Genomic DNA, 16568 nt, shown 5'->3' on the forward strand with positions numbered 1-16568 from the left:
TTCATAGGTTTGTCTGGAACACTTCTACACCACACTTTAAACATGCTATTCTTTACTGCCGTAAACAAGACGGAGGTCTACAGCTCCCCACATAATGCTTAATCGTGTTCTTGAATAGACTCAAGCGAAGGGTTGCAAACAGTGGATCATGTTGGAGGAAAGCAGTCTGGCTCAGCCCATAGATATTGCTCCATGGCTTCCCAAACTACCAATTGTTAGACATCCCACTATAACATCTACACTACACGCTTGGCAGAAATTGCGACGTCTCCCCTATATTTCATCTAATGTTTCCCCTCTCACTTCCTTTCTTGGGAATTCGGACTTTCCTCCTGGACTCTCCACACTGTCCTTTAAAAACTGGATGAGCAATGGTCACTTTCGACTGGGTCAGATGGTTTGTTCGTCAGGGGTGTGTCCGTTTACAGAACTTCAGGAATGATGGCATCTCTCCCAATCCAAATTTTGGAAATACCTCCAAATACGGTATTTCATCACCACTTCTTGCAAGCTTCCTGATCTCACCAGCACACTTACCTCATTTGAATCCTTATGTTCTTCCTCTCAAACCCCATCCCATACTATATCCAAATTGTACTCAATAATCATTGGAAATTTGTACAAAGCACCCCATCAGTTTACTGTAGTGTGGTAAAGGGAACTCCAAGATACAGTTCAGGATATTGATTGGGAAATTGTTTTTAATAACATCTTTGCCAGTTCTTCGTGTATAGCTACTCTGAAAACTCTCTACAAAGTCTTAACATGTTGGTATAGATATCCAGTACTTTTAAATAAAATGTATCTGCAGGTCCCCAAAGTTTGCTGGAGATGTAACTCTGCACCAGGTTCCCTTCGCCACATATGGTGGGACTGCCCTTCCCTGACTACTTTTTGGTTGAACGTGTTTGAGTGTTCCAAGATAATTCTTGGGGGAGAGGTTCCTAGAGATCCCGGCTTTTGGCTATTAAACATTACCTCTTCTCATACGTCTTCATACAAGAATTCCTTACTGAGGCACTTAAACAATGCAGCTAAAGCGGTAATTCCTGTGTTATGGAAGTCCACCTCCCCTCCCTCTATTAAAAATTGGTTCAAGAGGATCGATTATTACATGGATATGGAGGACATCATATCCTTCTCTAAAGGTAGTCCCACCGACTTTACAGTTTTATGGTCTCCTTGGCTGCTGTTCAAGGGATCTACACAATATTCCATGTTTAATGGCTCCAACTCTGTTCCCATATCTGTCTCTTCTTGATTCTGATATAATCCATTTGAGAATATGAAATTTGCCCCCATAGATCACCCCTTCATCACCGACCTAGTTTCCCTTCAGACCTTCCTTCCCCTGATCTTTCCCCTATATTGTTTGTTATTGTCTATTGTTGATATTATTTTACTGCATAATTTACTATGTGATTTATTTACAATGTATTAGTATTTTGATTGTATTATTCGAAGTGGAATTAACAATTGTCAATTTTCTGAATCTATATGTTTTTTCCATTTTGTTCTATCTAAAATTGACTGATCTTTTCAATAAAAACAGTTTGTATAAAAAAATTTGAGCAATGGGAGTGACTACTGTAGTTAGGAGAAATAATAGGATATACTTGGGGTGATTCAGTAGTGGACAGAGGGGATAATTCAGACCCGTTCGCGAGCAAAGGATGCTCGCAAATGGGTCGATGTTGCCCCACTGCGCATGCGCACGACGGAGGAACCTCCGTCATGCGCATGCGCAAGGCCCGGACTGCGACAGCCAAGCTGTCGCTCCGGGTCTCGCACCAAAGGGGGCATGCTGTCGATGTTGATTGACAGCACACCCCCTTTGGAGGGCGTGCCGGGGGCATGCCTGCCAGACAGAGGCGTTCCCATGGGAACGCCTACCGTCTGAAGCCGGCCCCACTGACATCACTAGTGATGTCAGTGGGAGTGATTTTGGCTCTAACCCCAAGGACATCAAGATTGTAGGCATTGAACATATTCCACAGACAGCTAGGGGAGGGGACAGGTATTCTAAATTATGCCTACGTGGAAACTTTTGGATACATAAAATGGGTACATTATCCCCCGATGGCCTCAATGAAAAGATTGAAATTGACTTATAAAATTGTACATTATTGCTTGTCAGGATGATTATATATGGGTAGGGGTGGGATTCTATGTCGGGGACCCCCGGTCCAGGAGGGATCTGAGGCCTACTTCCACTTCTATGCATTGTAATATATTTGATAAATCTGTATATATTTATCGGTCTGATATAGATTTTAGCTCCGGTGTATTTGTACTGATTGTGTACATGTATGTGTACATATGTGTATATGTGCATAGATATGTACACATCCTTTGTTTAGTATCCCCTTCTGTTTAATTTGGTTCCTCTTTCTATTTCTGTACAATGCTGTATATTCAATATAGCCCTAACATGGACAGATCTTGAATGTGTTTATGATGGCTATGGGGACTAATTTATGATTTAACTGTGTTCCCAAAGGTTATCATTTTTTTCTATGGCGATAGGGTTAAATGAGGTTAAGATTCTGTAATCATATATATCATCCTCTTACTTTGGCATTACAACTGGCGAATAGATCTGTTAATTATTATGATCTTCTATGATCACTAATATATGTATTATTATTTTATTAAAAAAAAAATTTTTTTTTTATATATATATATACATTTTTTGTACTGGAATTATTTGCTATATATATTTATATATAAGCATTCATATATATACTTTTTATTCATTTTTTGTTATATTATATTATTTGAGGTATTTTATGAGCAGGCAATGTGTTAATCAGATGGCACGTTTATGTACAAAGTGAATACTTAATTAAATATTGATTCATCTTGATTTACCTTACATAAAGAACACCTGTGGCATCAGGTATATCTAGATCTGGAGTGTTCCACATCATTACCTTTGAAAAAGTCACATGATCTGTGACAAAACGTGTTAGGCGGGACTTACTCTTGATCCGACATACCATTGCCAGTTAACAATATTCCGACACCTGTGAATCTCTATCCGGGAGCCGGTTAGCGTACCAGCAGGATTCAGCTGGCTTGCACGTATTGCGGGATCGACATACAGAGATACGCCGCAGCTTTGTTATCCATGACTCAAGCAGTTTTCATCCTGGATTCCCTGGCCACTGGGCACTGAGGATGGCACTGTAAATAGGGGGCCCCCACACCGCTTGATCTACTGGTCCGTGAGTACTCAGAGCAGTGCTCTAACTATGTAGTACTGACGCTTGGAATGAATATCTTTCAATATGATAATAATCAAGCGGTTATACATGTGCCTCTAATACAACAAGAAAATTCCCCTTAGAAAACGTTGGGGTTACCTTGGACTTGCTTGACTTTTATCCAATATTAATAGCCCAGCAGAGCCAATATAAAAGTCGGAATATTATAAATGTTTTACATGGAAATGTGATCTACCCCAATTGCTGCAGGATATACTGATTTATTTCAGCTGTGTCCGCTGGAAACAATTACAACGGTGATCTCTTATATGTTACAAGTGAACTGATAGTTTCCAAGTGGAAACATTGATAATAGACACAAATAGAGACTTTTATACGGAGGCCAGCAGCTACTACTTCAATTTAACTGGGAAAGATTGCAAAGATGCTTTACCTTAGTCACTGGCAATTATTTTCCTACTAATGGTTTTTTTGATTCATGATATTATTGTCATTGTTGTGTGTTTTTTCTTAATATGTATTAAATATATGGTATTTTATGTTTTTAGTGTCATCTGTGTTTTAGTTTATATACAATATTAACACCAGTACAAATTATAGACAGCGCAGATTTTTTCCTTTTTTTGTTCTTTTTGATCTTCTCTTCAAACCCACACAGAGTTTGATATCTGCAGCAGTCTTTATTATATTGATTATCGTTTTAGCGCCAGAATTGTTTCTTTCTTCTAGAGCCAAAATCACTCCAGGGCTTGCGGCAGCGAGTCCCTACCGCAGGGTCTCCGTCGCAAGCCCGATGGTCGTGATGGTCAAGACCATCACGACCATCATCATGGACGCTCGCTATAGCTGTGGGTGGTAACCCACAGCTATGCGAGCGTCCATGAGGACACTCCAAATAAAGGTAGGAGGGCCCTGATTCAGAGCGAGCGCTCTGGTCAGAGCGTTCAGCTCTGAATCAGGCCCAGAATTGCAAAGCTGCACATAAGCAAGTCAGCAAGAAGTGTCTGACACCCCGGGTGCAGCTACCATCCTAGCACTGCAATTGAGGTCATATACAGTACTGGGATAACCATCATGACCATCGGTTAATGGGACTGGCCAGCTGAGTAAGCCTAAACAGGCTGGCCTGCTTGCAAAGCTAGGAATCTGCATCTGTGGATGCAGATCCTGGCCTTTGCCACTCCCAGAAAATGGGGACAACACACCCCATACTGGGAATGCCAGTCATCCCTGCCCCATCTCCACCCCATAAAATGCCACTACCTGACAATCAGCAATCTACGTTCAGCATTGTACATATGTGCGATGCTGAACAAGACCCACTGTTTGCAGATTGTACTTTATAGAACCATAATAATGTAATGCACGTAACCTAACAGCAGCAAAACCCTATACATTGACAGTGCTACTGAGAAGGGTACATCTGATTATTATTATTATTATTATTATTTATTTATATGGTGCAGCGAGTATTCTGCAGCACCTTACAAAGTACATAAAAAAGTGAGCAATAAACCAGTGACTTATAATACAATACAATGCAGGACAAGGACAAGGTTTCTATACATCATAACACTGGAATAAGCAACAGGGCGTAAGTAACCAAGTGATAGGTGCCCTAGTGGGGAGTGAGGAGTAGAATTAAGGAGAAGCACAAGAGTTACAGTAGTTTCATCTGAAGATGATGAGTGAGTGGATGAAGGTTTTAGTAGCATACTGGGTGAGAAAGGGACTGGAATGTTTTTGAGATGGATATGGCAGGACTGTGAGAGGTGCTGTATGTGTGGTTTGAAGGAAAGTGAGGAGTCCAGGGTGATTCCAAGACAGCGCACATTGGGGCTTGAGGAGATAGTTGTGTTGTCAATTGATAAAGAAATTGTGGAAAGTGAGGTTATTTGGGAGAGTGGGAATATGATCAGATCAGTATTAGATGTATTAAGTTAAAGAAAGCACTGGGACATCCAGCAAAAGACAGCAGAGAGACTATTGGAGATATGAGTTAGGGGATAGGGGGAGAAGTCAGAGGAGGAAAAACAGATCTAAATATCATCAGCATAGAGATTTTATTAGAGGTCAGAAGAGCTTATTAGTTCACCAAGAGAGGATGTATAGAAGGAGAACATAAGAGGTCCTAGAACAGAACCTTGGGGAATACCTACTTTAAGTGAAAGTGGGACAAAGAGGAGGCATTAGAGGAGGCAGGAAAGAAATGATTAGAGAAGTATGAGGAAAGCTATGAAGGATCAGTGTCACGTATACCAAGGGAGTGAAGGATTTGCCAGAGAAGAGGGTGGTCAATAGTGTCAAAAGCAGTAGAGAAGTCAAGGAGAATTAGCATAGAGCAAAGGCCCTTGGATTTGGTATCAAGGAAGTCATTGCTGACTTTTGTGTTTCAGTGGAGTGGAGAAAACAGAAGCAGACTCAAAAGGGTCAAGGAGGGAGTGGGAGGAAGAAAAGGTGGATGTAAACAATTAACTCAAGGAGTTCGTAGACAAAAAGAAGGAAATAAATGGGCTAGTAGTTGGAGAGAGTTTTAGGATGAAGATATATTTTTTAAGAATGGGGAGACAAGGGCATGTTTGAAAGCATATCCCCAACTCCACAGATCTGCAAAGACCACATTTCCCCAACTCCACAGGCCTTTAGAGTTCACATTGCCCCAACTCCTCAGGTCTGTAAAGGCCACATTACCCCAACTCCACAGGTCTGCAAAAGCCCCATTACCCCAACTTCACAAGTCTGAAATGCAACAGTAGCCCAACTTCACAAGTCTGAAATGCCACAATACCCCAACTGCACAGGTCTGCAAAGCCACAAACTTGACTTCTGGGGTTCCCATAAGTAATTCCATAGTTCTTGTTTGAAGCTGTTTTTTCCCACTATTATAGAGTTCCATTCAAACTCCCAGTCATAAGATAGAGAACTCTCCATGTCATTTAAGAAAAGTATTTTAAACACAGAAATAATCAGGTTATTTTCAAAGGAGTTCCAGCCAGTGTGACCTTCACATTCTGTATTACTAACACTTAATATTCTTTTTAAGTTTAAAGCAGATACTAGTTACACCTTTCACAACATTAGTTAGCAGATGGACTGTATATGCCTGCAGGAAGTTATTTGAAGCTAAAACCAGTAAGATTGCTATGATTTTTGCATTAATTACTTTTGTGATGCTGCTTCTAATACACAGAATTGATCTACAAACTTAGGCCCTCATTCAGAGCCGTACGCTCTGAGCAGAGCGCACGCTCTGAATGAGGGCCGCCCTCCATAATTTTGGAGCATCCTCCTGGACGCTCGTATAGCTGTGGGTCATGACCGTCGCGACCTTCGAAACTGCAAGCCGGAGCCTGCGGTTGAGGTTTTCAACTGCAAGGCCCGGAGTGATTTGGGCTCTATCAGAGCCAAAGTCACTCCCACTGACATCACTAGTGGTGTCAGTGGGCCGGCTTCTGACTGTAGGCGTTCCCTTGGGAACGCCCCCGTCAGGGAGGCACGCCCACCAAAGGGGGCGTGCTGTCAATCAACATCGACAGCACGCCCCCTTTGATCAGACACAACGATCAAAGGACTTTCCTTTTGCTCGTCGTGTCTGGCGCATGCGCACGACGGAGCTCCCGCCGTCGTGCGCATGTGCAGTGCACAACATCGACCCACTTGCGAGTGGACAGCCGCTTGCGAGTGGGTCTGAATCAGGCCCTTAATCTTTCAGGATTAGAGCATAACCCAGAGGTTCCCAAATGTGGTCCTCAAGGCTCCCCAACAGTTGAGGTTTTAAAGATATCCATGGTTGAGCACAGGTGATTTAATTAGTACATCAGTCAATTTGATTTAATGACCTGTGCTCAACCATGGATATATCTAAAATCTGAACTGTTGGGGAGCCTTGAAGACCACATTTGGGAACCTTTAGCATAACATATTGTAACACGGGGTGAAGAAATGAGGATTCAGACAAGCAGGTATTCAGTGAAACAGTGCCTTTTTAATGGCAGAAGACACTGCACTTTAGCATAAATGAGATCAGGCCTGGACACACACAGGCACATAACAGAAAATAAATTAATAAACACAAAAGTTCCCAGCACTCTTCATGCTTAGTAGTCAGCAGTGTCTTGCAGCCAAAATAAGCCATGGTCTCCCAGCATAGCCCTTTCCCTGGCACTAGAACACTTAATCCTACTACCTGGTCGCTAGACAGTGTCAGGGCTCAATGGCATATGAGAGTTTTAAACTCTTCCTCTGCTTCTCAGTGATGAGTTGCAGCTGGGCCTGTGCAACTGTGAAAATAGAGTTCCACACCTCCCTTGCTGCTAACTGGACAGGGTTCACTCTAGACTCCCTTGGAGGGAACTCATCCCACAGGAATGTGGGCAATTCAGGTGAGAGACAACACCTCTCACCACACTATATAAAGAACATTTAGACTATGTGGGGTATATTTAGTAAAGGTTGATTTTGTGTTTCTGGGTCTTAATCACACATGTTCTTAGACATGATTTATTGATATGGTATAAAAAAAAGATTTAAATAATCTTCAGTAATTACATGTGATATAGACCCTGAAACACAAAATCAGCCAAAAATCGACCAAACAGCGACCAAAAATTTACCAAAATTGACTTTTAGTAAATATGCCCACCTTCTCAATCACTCCCTTTAATCTGTGACTGTCACTTCTGCTTTCAAACATTCCCTTGTCTCCCTAATTCTTAAATAAACCTACCCTTGATCCTAACACTCTCCCCAACTACCAAACCCATCTCTCTTCTCCCTTTTCTCTCCAAATTCTATGAGCACATTGGCCCTGATTCAGAGCCGGATGCTCTGACCAGAGCGCTCGCTCTGAATGAGGGCCCACCTCCATAAATATGGAGCGTCCTCCTGGACGCTCGTATAGCTGTGGGTCACCACCCACAGCATATACGAGCGTGCAGGATGATGGTCGCGATGGTCTTGACCATCGCCACTGTGAGCAGAAGCCTGCTGTTGAGTTTCTCAACCGCAAGGCCAGGAGTGATTTTGGCTCTATCAGAGCCAAAATCACTCCCACTGACATCACTAGTGATGTCAGTGGGGCCGGCTTCTGACAGTACCCGTTCCCTTGGGAACGCCTCCGTCTGGCAGGCATGCCCCCGGCACGCCTACCAAAGGGGGCGTGCTGTCAATCAACATCGACAGCATGCCCCCTTTGATCAGACACTACGAGCGAAGGAAAGTCCTTCGCTCATCGCGTCTCGCGCATGCGCAGTGCAGACCATCGACCCACTTGCGAGCGGACAGCCACTTGCGAGTGGGTCTGAATCAGGGCCATTGTTTCGAACCACCTTACCACCATTTTTTCCTCCCACTTCATCCCTGACCCATTTCAGTCTGGCTTCAGTTCTTTTCACTACACTGAAACTGCCCTTATGAAAGTCAACAATGGCCTTCTTGCTGCCATTACTCTATTTTGATTCTCCTCAACCTCTCTGCTGCTTTTGACACTGTGGACCACCCTCCTCTTCTGCAAATCCTTCACTCCCTTGGTCTATGTGACTGCCCTTTCCTGGCTGTCCTCATACCTCACTGGATATTCCTTCTCTGTCTCCTCTCATGACTCCTATTCCCCCCACTTCTGTTTAAGGTAGGTGTTCCCCAAGATTCTCTTCTGGTGCCTTTCCTATTATCCTTCTGTATGTCCTCTCTAGGTGAACTCTTCAGCTCTTTTGACCTCCAATATCATCTCTATGCTGATAATACACAGATCTCCCTTTCCTTCACTGACCTCTCCCCTTCTCCCCTAACTCAGTTCTCCAACTCTCTACTATGCCTTGTTGGATGTCCCAGCACTTTCTTAAACTTAATTTGTGTATGACTGAGCTGATCATTTTCCCAACCTCACACAATTTCTATATCAATTGATGGCAGCACTACAGTACTAATTTAGCCCCAAAGTGTGCTGTCTTGGAGTCATCCTGGACACTCTCTTTCAACCCACACATTCAGCACCTCTCAGTCTTACCATTTCCTTCTCAAAAATATTTCTAAGATTAGCTCTTTTCTCACAAAGGATGCACATATAAGTGGGATATGTGCAGGCAGCATATGTGTTTCCTGTTTAGTAAATAAATGGTTAAAAAATAGCATGGGATCCCCCAAGCCTAACCAGCACCATGGTGGCACTAGTTAAAATATACAGGGGACAAAAAAAATTGAGTGGTCCTCCATATATAATGAACCAGCACAGCTCTTGGGCCTGGTGTTGGTTGTAAAACTGTACACTTTCCACTGGCTGGGGTGTAATTCCACAGCCATGGTACATGCTTAAAAGGGTCCCATTCTCATCTCACACTAGTTAGCTTAGACTGGGGATCCCAGGGGAAGTGGGCTCCACAATGATGGGGTCATCCTTCTGCTTTGTACCCTAGAACTGAGTTGAGGCCCTGGGCCATTTACACCTCTGGATGGTGGGTACAGAATTGATAGGGTTAATAATGTTTGTAAAAATAATACTGTCTTTTACAAGGGGTAATGGCCCAGAAAACCTCACTCACAAGTACCAGCATGTGGGGCATTAACGGTTCCACTTCAATAGTGGGAACCACATGGTTATTAAGGTTCATTTCCACCATTGAAGTGAATAGAGTAACTGCTCATTGGCAAAGATGTGGGAGCTTGCCTCTCTCAGCCAATGAAAGTTCAGCCAATGCATTTCTATGGGAAAAGCAGAAGCTGGAGCAGCCTTTGGTAAGCATCATCTTTATAGGACAGTACTGTGTCTGGTGGGTCTATGTTCTCATTTATTTGTTTTACAAGACCAAGAATGACTACATGGAAAGAGGAGGACTTGATCCAAAGGTTGGGCGAGTATGGATTTTTATTTACAAGTACTGTGTGTGGATTCTACTGGACAAGGGAACAGAATGGCATCAGGGAAAAGATAAGTATGTAGTGTGAGTGCAAGTGAGTGTGAGTGGATGAGTGAGTGCAGGTGAGTGTGAGTGGATGAGTATGTATAATAAAAGATTACAACCTATGGTACTGTCTTTAATATTTATTTTACAGGAGGAATAGCAACACTAATGTGCCCTTAATGCCCCACATGCTGGTACATTTAGTTCCACAAGTACTGGCATGTTGGGGGGCTTGCTTGGACCACTACCCCCCTGTAAAAGACAGTATTTTTACAAACATTATTAACCTTACCAACTTTGCACCCACCAGCCAGGGGTGTAGTGGATAACTCCAGGTGTCACCCCTGGCCTAGGGTACCCAGGGGAGGGAGAACCCTTTAAGGGAGGGTGCCCACCTGCCCAGGGATCCATAGCCTGTGCTGACTAATTTGGTGTGAGAATGATTTGGCAGGGGGTCCCTGTATTGTGAGTCCCCAGCTAGTGGAGCCCAGTGCTGGTTGTAAAAATCTAGGGGACTCCACACCATGTTTTTCCTGTATTTTTACAACCAGTGCCAAGGCTAATAAGACTGTACTGGTTCATTAATTATGTGGGACCCCTATACCATTTTTTTATTTCATCCATGTATTTGCTGACAAACAGGCAGAAACATATACTTATCACCCTGACCTCTCTAATTTTCTGCTAAACATGACACTCAGTAGGTTGTTTATTTTAAACTTTTACTTTGGACTGAGTTTTCATTACTTACACCCGTGACTGTAGTTGATTCTTGATAAGTTGTTGTATTTCTGTCTATGAAAAGTACTTGTGAGTTTGGCTGTTGGTGTACTTATTTGTATTTTTTATTTCACCTGGGTTCATGATTTTACAACCGTGTTTGACTATTGTAAATTTTTGATTTTTAAAATACTGTATGGCCAAACACACCCATGAATGCAATGTCGGACCAGAACAATTCTTAGTAAATTTATCCCCATTATCCTACAGATTGTGAGCACGCCAGAAGGGACCTCCGACCTCTCTGACTGTCTGATAATACCCAGTTTCCTTTGGAATTTAATTTGTACATTTAACATTTTCTTCACTGTTTTGTCCTCAATTGTAAAGTGTAATACAGGTTGAGTCTCCCATAGCCAAAATGCTTGGGACCAGGGGTATTTTGGATATCGGAATATTCCGTATTTTGGAATAATTGCATATTATAATGAAATGTCTTGGAAATGGGACCCCAATATACACACAGAATGCATTTATGTGCTATATACACCTTATACACACAGCCTGCAGGTCATTTTAGACAATATTTTTTATAATTTTGTGAATCAAAAAAAGTTTGTGTACATACATGAAATTCATTTATGTTTCATATACACCTTATACACACAGCCTGAAGGTCATTTTATACAATCTTTTTAAAAATTTGTGCCTTAGACAAAGTTTATGCACATTAAACCATCAAAAATCAAAGGTTTCATTATCTCAGTCATGCTGAAAATATTCCGTATTTCGGAATATTCCGCATTTCGGAATATTTGGATATGGGAGACTCAACCTGTAGAATATGACAGTGCTGAATAATAATAATAATAATAATAATAATAATAATAATAATAATAATTTAAATGCTCAATATTTATCATATTGTTAAAATATTTCTTTTATATGCTTTGTAATACTGTAAACTAAAAATTATATATATTTTCATCTTCATCAAATATCAGGTAGCTGCTTGATTGAATCTAAGAGAAAAGATAGAATAGTGGAACAGCACAATGATGTGGATACACTCTCAGTAAAAGTTATTAATTGAAACTATAAATTTGAACGGATGCTATCTAGAGCAATGCGATATCACAAAAGCATAATTTATTTCTAAAATAGTTTATAAATTAAAAAGTACAATACAGAATATATCAATAAAATACCTAATAAACATACAAACTCTGAGCTGCAAATCAGAGTGTCCTTTATATAATATGAATGGTACCTTTAAATGTCAATAACTCTCACCGGGACATCCTGTTCTTTAGATGGTAAATGGGAATATAGTCACAGATATAATGTCAGGTGTATTATTATTATTATTATTATTGAAGAATATGGTTTGAAAGACGAATGGGTATAAGACCTGAGCACTGATATGAGATATTAGTGGTGGATATGCTACCGTGATAAAAACTACCCCAATATTTTGTTCAAAATGAGTACACAGAGGTGCTCCCATAAGAGTAAATTAGAGTATACAGAGTAAGGATATATATATAGATATATATATATATATATATATATATCTCCAAAGGAGATAGCTTTCAGCATAAGGGAAAGAAGAGAGGGAAGGATACAATTAAATACATAATACTGCAATTTAACTTATACCTGAGGATTACAGTATAGGATATAGATATTGGATATAATAAAATGTCTCATATAGACACTATGAATTCCTCTCTTTTTCCTTTTCTGTTCTTCCCCGAATGTAATGTAAAGATTACTGTAATGTTCCCTGAATGGCAGATACTTCTTATTACCACTGCCACTAATTACAGCATCATCCACACAGCTGACATGCGCTGATACTCTCTCTCCATATGAGTGTCAGTACCACAGCCAAGTATGTACTCCTTGTGTACAGAGTATATGGGATATTACTGCTCTTCTGTCCTCAACAGCAGTCTCTATATATGGGCTATATGTAGCTGTGTAGGTTCCAAGTACTATTTACTCACAGTCCCCTCAACATTGCTGCTTGTATAAGCGCTGCTCCTGCTTTCTCCTTGTAACCGCTGCTACCTCAGCACTGATCCCCCTGTCAGTGCTGCTGCTGCCATCCTTTACACTGACATGGCCGCGCCTCCTGGCTCTCTCTCTCTCTCCCACTGGCTGCCATCCTTTACACTGACATGGCCCCGCCTCCTGGCTCTCTCTCTCCCACTGGCTGCCGTCGTTTACACTGACATGGCCCCGCCTCCTGGCTCTCTCTCTCCCACTGGCTGCCGTCCTTTACACTGACATGGCCCCGCCTCCTGGCTCTCTCCCACTGGCTGCCATCCTTTACACTGACATGGCCGCGCCTCCTGGCTCTCTCTCTCTCCCACTGGCTGCCGTCCTTTACACTGACATTGCCGCGCCTCCTGGCTCTCTCCCACTGGCTGCCGTCCTTTACACTGACATGGCCGCGCCTCCTGGCTCTCTCTCTCTCTCCCACTGGCTGCCGTCCTTTACACTGACATGGCCCTGCCTCCTGGCTCTCTCTCTCTCCCACTGGCTGCCGTCCTTTACACTGACATTGCCGCGCCTCCTGGCTCTCTCCCACTGGCTGCCGTCCTTTACACTGACATGGCCGCGCCTCCTGGCTCTCTCTCTCTCTCCCACTGGCTGCCGTCCTTTACACTGACATGGCCCTGCCTCCTGGCTCTCTCTCTCTCCCACTGGCTGCCGTCCTTTACACTGACATGGCCCCACCCCCTGGCTCTCTCTCTCTCTCTCCCACTGGCTGACGTCCTTTACACTGACATGGCCCCGCCTCCTGGCTCTCTCTCTGTCTCTTACACTGGCTGCCGGTGAGAGTGCCTGGTGAGTCCCTGCTGTGCTGGGCAGCACCTCCGTAGTTACAGGGAGGCTGTCAGCTACAAGCCTCCTCCTTTGGCTCATGGGAGCTCAGCCTGCTGCCAGTGGGAGAGAGAGAGCCAGGAGGCGGGGCCATGTCAGTGTAAAGGACGGCAGCCAGTAGGAAAGAGAGCCAGGAGGCGGGGCCATGTCAGTGTAAAGGACAGCAGCCAGTGGGAGAGAGAGAGCCAGGAGGCGGGGCCATGTCAGTGTAAAGGACAGCAGCCAGTGGGAGAGAGAGAGCCAGGAGGCGGGGCCATGTCAGTGTAAAGGACAGCAGCCAGAGGGACCTGCAGACATAACAGCTGTTATATATCCTCCCTCCCACCGGATCCTCTTTTCCTGACAGGAACCAATTCACTCCCATCTATATTACTCCGCCCCCTTCTGCAACTATCACCAATGTCTGTGAAATGTATATTTGCAGCATGAAGCACTAAAGTCCACTGGCATCATAGATATCTAACATGCACAGGGTACATACATTTCCACATATTTACTCTCTCCCGCTTCCCATCAGACTCTCCACCCCTCTGCAATCCTTCAAACGGGCTCTCAAGACCCACTTATTCATCAAAGCCTTCCAGCTCTCATCTGAACTTGCTGCTACATCTTCCTTCCTCCCTGCCTACCCCATCTGTGTCACACCTGTTTGTCTGTCCCTCCCCCTTAGAATGTAAGCTCCTATGAGCAGGGCCCTCTACCCTCTTGTGCTTCTCCTTACTCTACCTTCATCTACTTCTTACTCTCTACCAGGGCACCTAACACTTGGTTGCTTTGCATTGTTGCTTATCTAGGTGTTATACTCGTGAATGTAGTAATGTATATTATCCATGTCCTGTAATGTATTGTATTGTACTGTAAGTCACTGTAAAACAATCTATTTGTTTATGTATTTTGTAAGGTGCCGCAGAACACTTGTGACACCATATAAATAAATGATAATAATAATAAAATAAATATTTACATAACATCACATATCTCCCTACAGTATATTTAACATTTACCTCATAAATGGCATTTTGCTGTAAATAGATGAATGAAAATATATACCTGTTTCAATTGTATATATTAATTATATTTATATGTAATATATCTCCGTAACCCTAACCATGGTTACACAATCCCCCTGATAATCTGTGAATTATACATGGTTATCATCCAGATTATCACTCAAACTACCTCTATTGGCCACTGCCATTACTACGGGGGGATTCTTCCTCTCTCTATTTCCTGCCACATCTGTGGCATCCTGTACAACCCTCTCATTCTGTTAGTGAGTCTCCTCACATTTCTACTTTTATTCTAGAGAAGCAGAACTCCATTCTGCTCCCCCTACCTTTCCCTTACTCCTAAGGGTGGACCCCTCATCTTGCCCCCCATCTGTCTCCTCCTCAGGGTCAGCCGCCATGGCTCCCGGCTATAATCTACTTCCCCGACTCTCTGCAAAAGTTATATAAAATACAGTACTCTCCTATGTGGGGCACTAATCCAACATATGAAATTAGTAAATTTCAGTATTTGCTAAAATGTAACTTTTAATGAGATATATCAAAGATAAAAAGAAAGTGCTCACATATATTATAATAAAACAACACAAACAAATAATGGCACAAGTCAGTGGTATATAATCAAAAGAAAATTCTTGGTCCCATAATTGTTGATATAAACATATATGTTTCAGGCTCCTCAGAAGTATACTTTAAATAACCACAAATGTATGCGTATGATAAAAATCATATTAAATCCAATCGGGAAGAGTTGACAAACATCATATAGCCAATCTAAAATGTATGCAAAAGTAATCAATTTCTTTCCTAAGAAATAATGCAATATTATCCCCTTGCAGGAATATGTAAGATACAGTTATATCAAAATCCAAAAGGAAAAAAGTTCCCTAATGAAAAAAGCAGCAGTCACCCAGGCAATGCCAAACATAAATAGCAGCCCAATAATTTCCCTGGTCTTCACAAAAAGAGATCGTCATATCCATAGTGCAATATATCATGTGTATAAATGTAGGAACAATTGTAGTATAAAACCAATTAAGGCAATATATAATATGGTGCAACAATATTCCTGTATATAATGTAATAGCAAATAAGAGTATTTGAAGACCAGTGTGATTCAGTACTAGGTTAAGAAATGAGACACTGGAGCTCATTCAGAGTCGGTCGAAGCGGCCGCTCGGTCGTACGGAAAAAGGGGCCGGATATTCAAATGATTCCCTCGCAAGTTGCTTCCCTAAGTTCGGATCGGTAGTTGGCCGACCAAGGGGAGGAAGCGGTCGGAAGGCAAAAAAATACGCCCCCTTCTCGTACACTTTGCACGTCATCTCCAGGCATATAAGGATTAATCGAGACCATCGGGAACCATCGGCACTGGTCGTAGAGCTTAAGGTTGACCATACCCTCTCTTAAGCTCTACGATCATGTCAGTGTAAAAACCTCCCATGTCACATGTGCCATGATGCTACTTTGTTAATTATGCACTCCCATAATCCGTATGCACTCCCATAAAACGCTGTTCGCATAATGAGGCACGCCTGCGTTCGGATCTCCACTCCCCCGTTTTCAAGTACCTTCCCCTGTTACCACCCACAAACGCCTCCATCTGTCACTCAAACTACCGACCTGGCTGTGTTCAAGGAGAGAGAAATTTCTGATCGTAGAGGCTAGTTTGCGCACGCGCATTGCGAACTTTACGCATGCGCAGTATAGCGAACATTGGTGGCGTACGACCGTGCGGCCGCTTCGACCGACTCTGAATGAGGTCCACAGTACTAAGGCAGTAATGAAAATTATGTGATGATCAAAAAGAGCTTGTCACCATAATC

The 16568-nt window shown here is 42.6% G+C and overlaps 1 protein-coding gene across 15 annotated transcripts in view; it reads right to left on the minus strand.

Annotated features, from left to right (window-relative positions):
• Positions 1–16568, minus strand: part of LOC148473300 (vomeronasal type-2 receptor 26-like) — a 174149-nt gene that overhangs the window by 84951 nt on the left and 72630 nt on the right. The gene's annotated exons all lie outside the window — the stretch shown is intronic.

This window comes from Taudactylus pleione, unplaced genomic scaffold, assembly GCF_031769625.1.
Source record: "Taudactylus pleione unplaced genomic scaffold, aTauple2 ptg000937l, whole genome shotgun sequence".
Taxonomy (NCBI): Eukaryota; Metazoa; Chordata; class Amphibia; order Anura; family Myobatrachidae; genus Taudactylus; species Taudactylus pleione.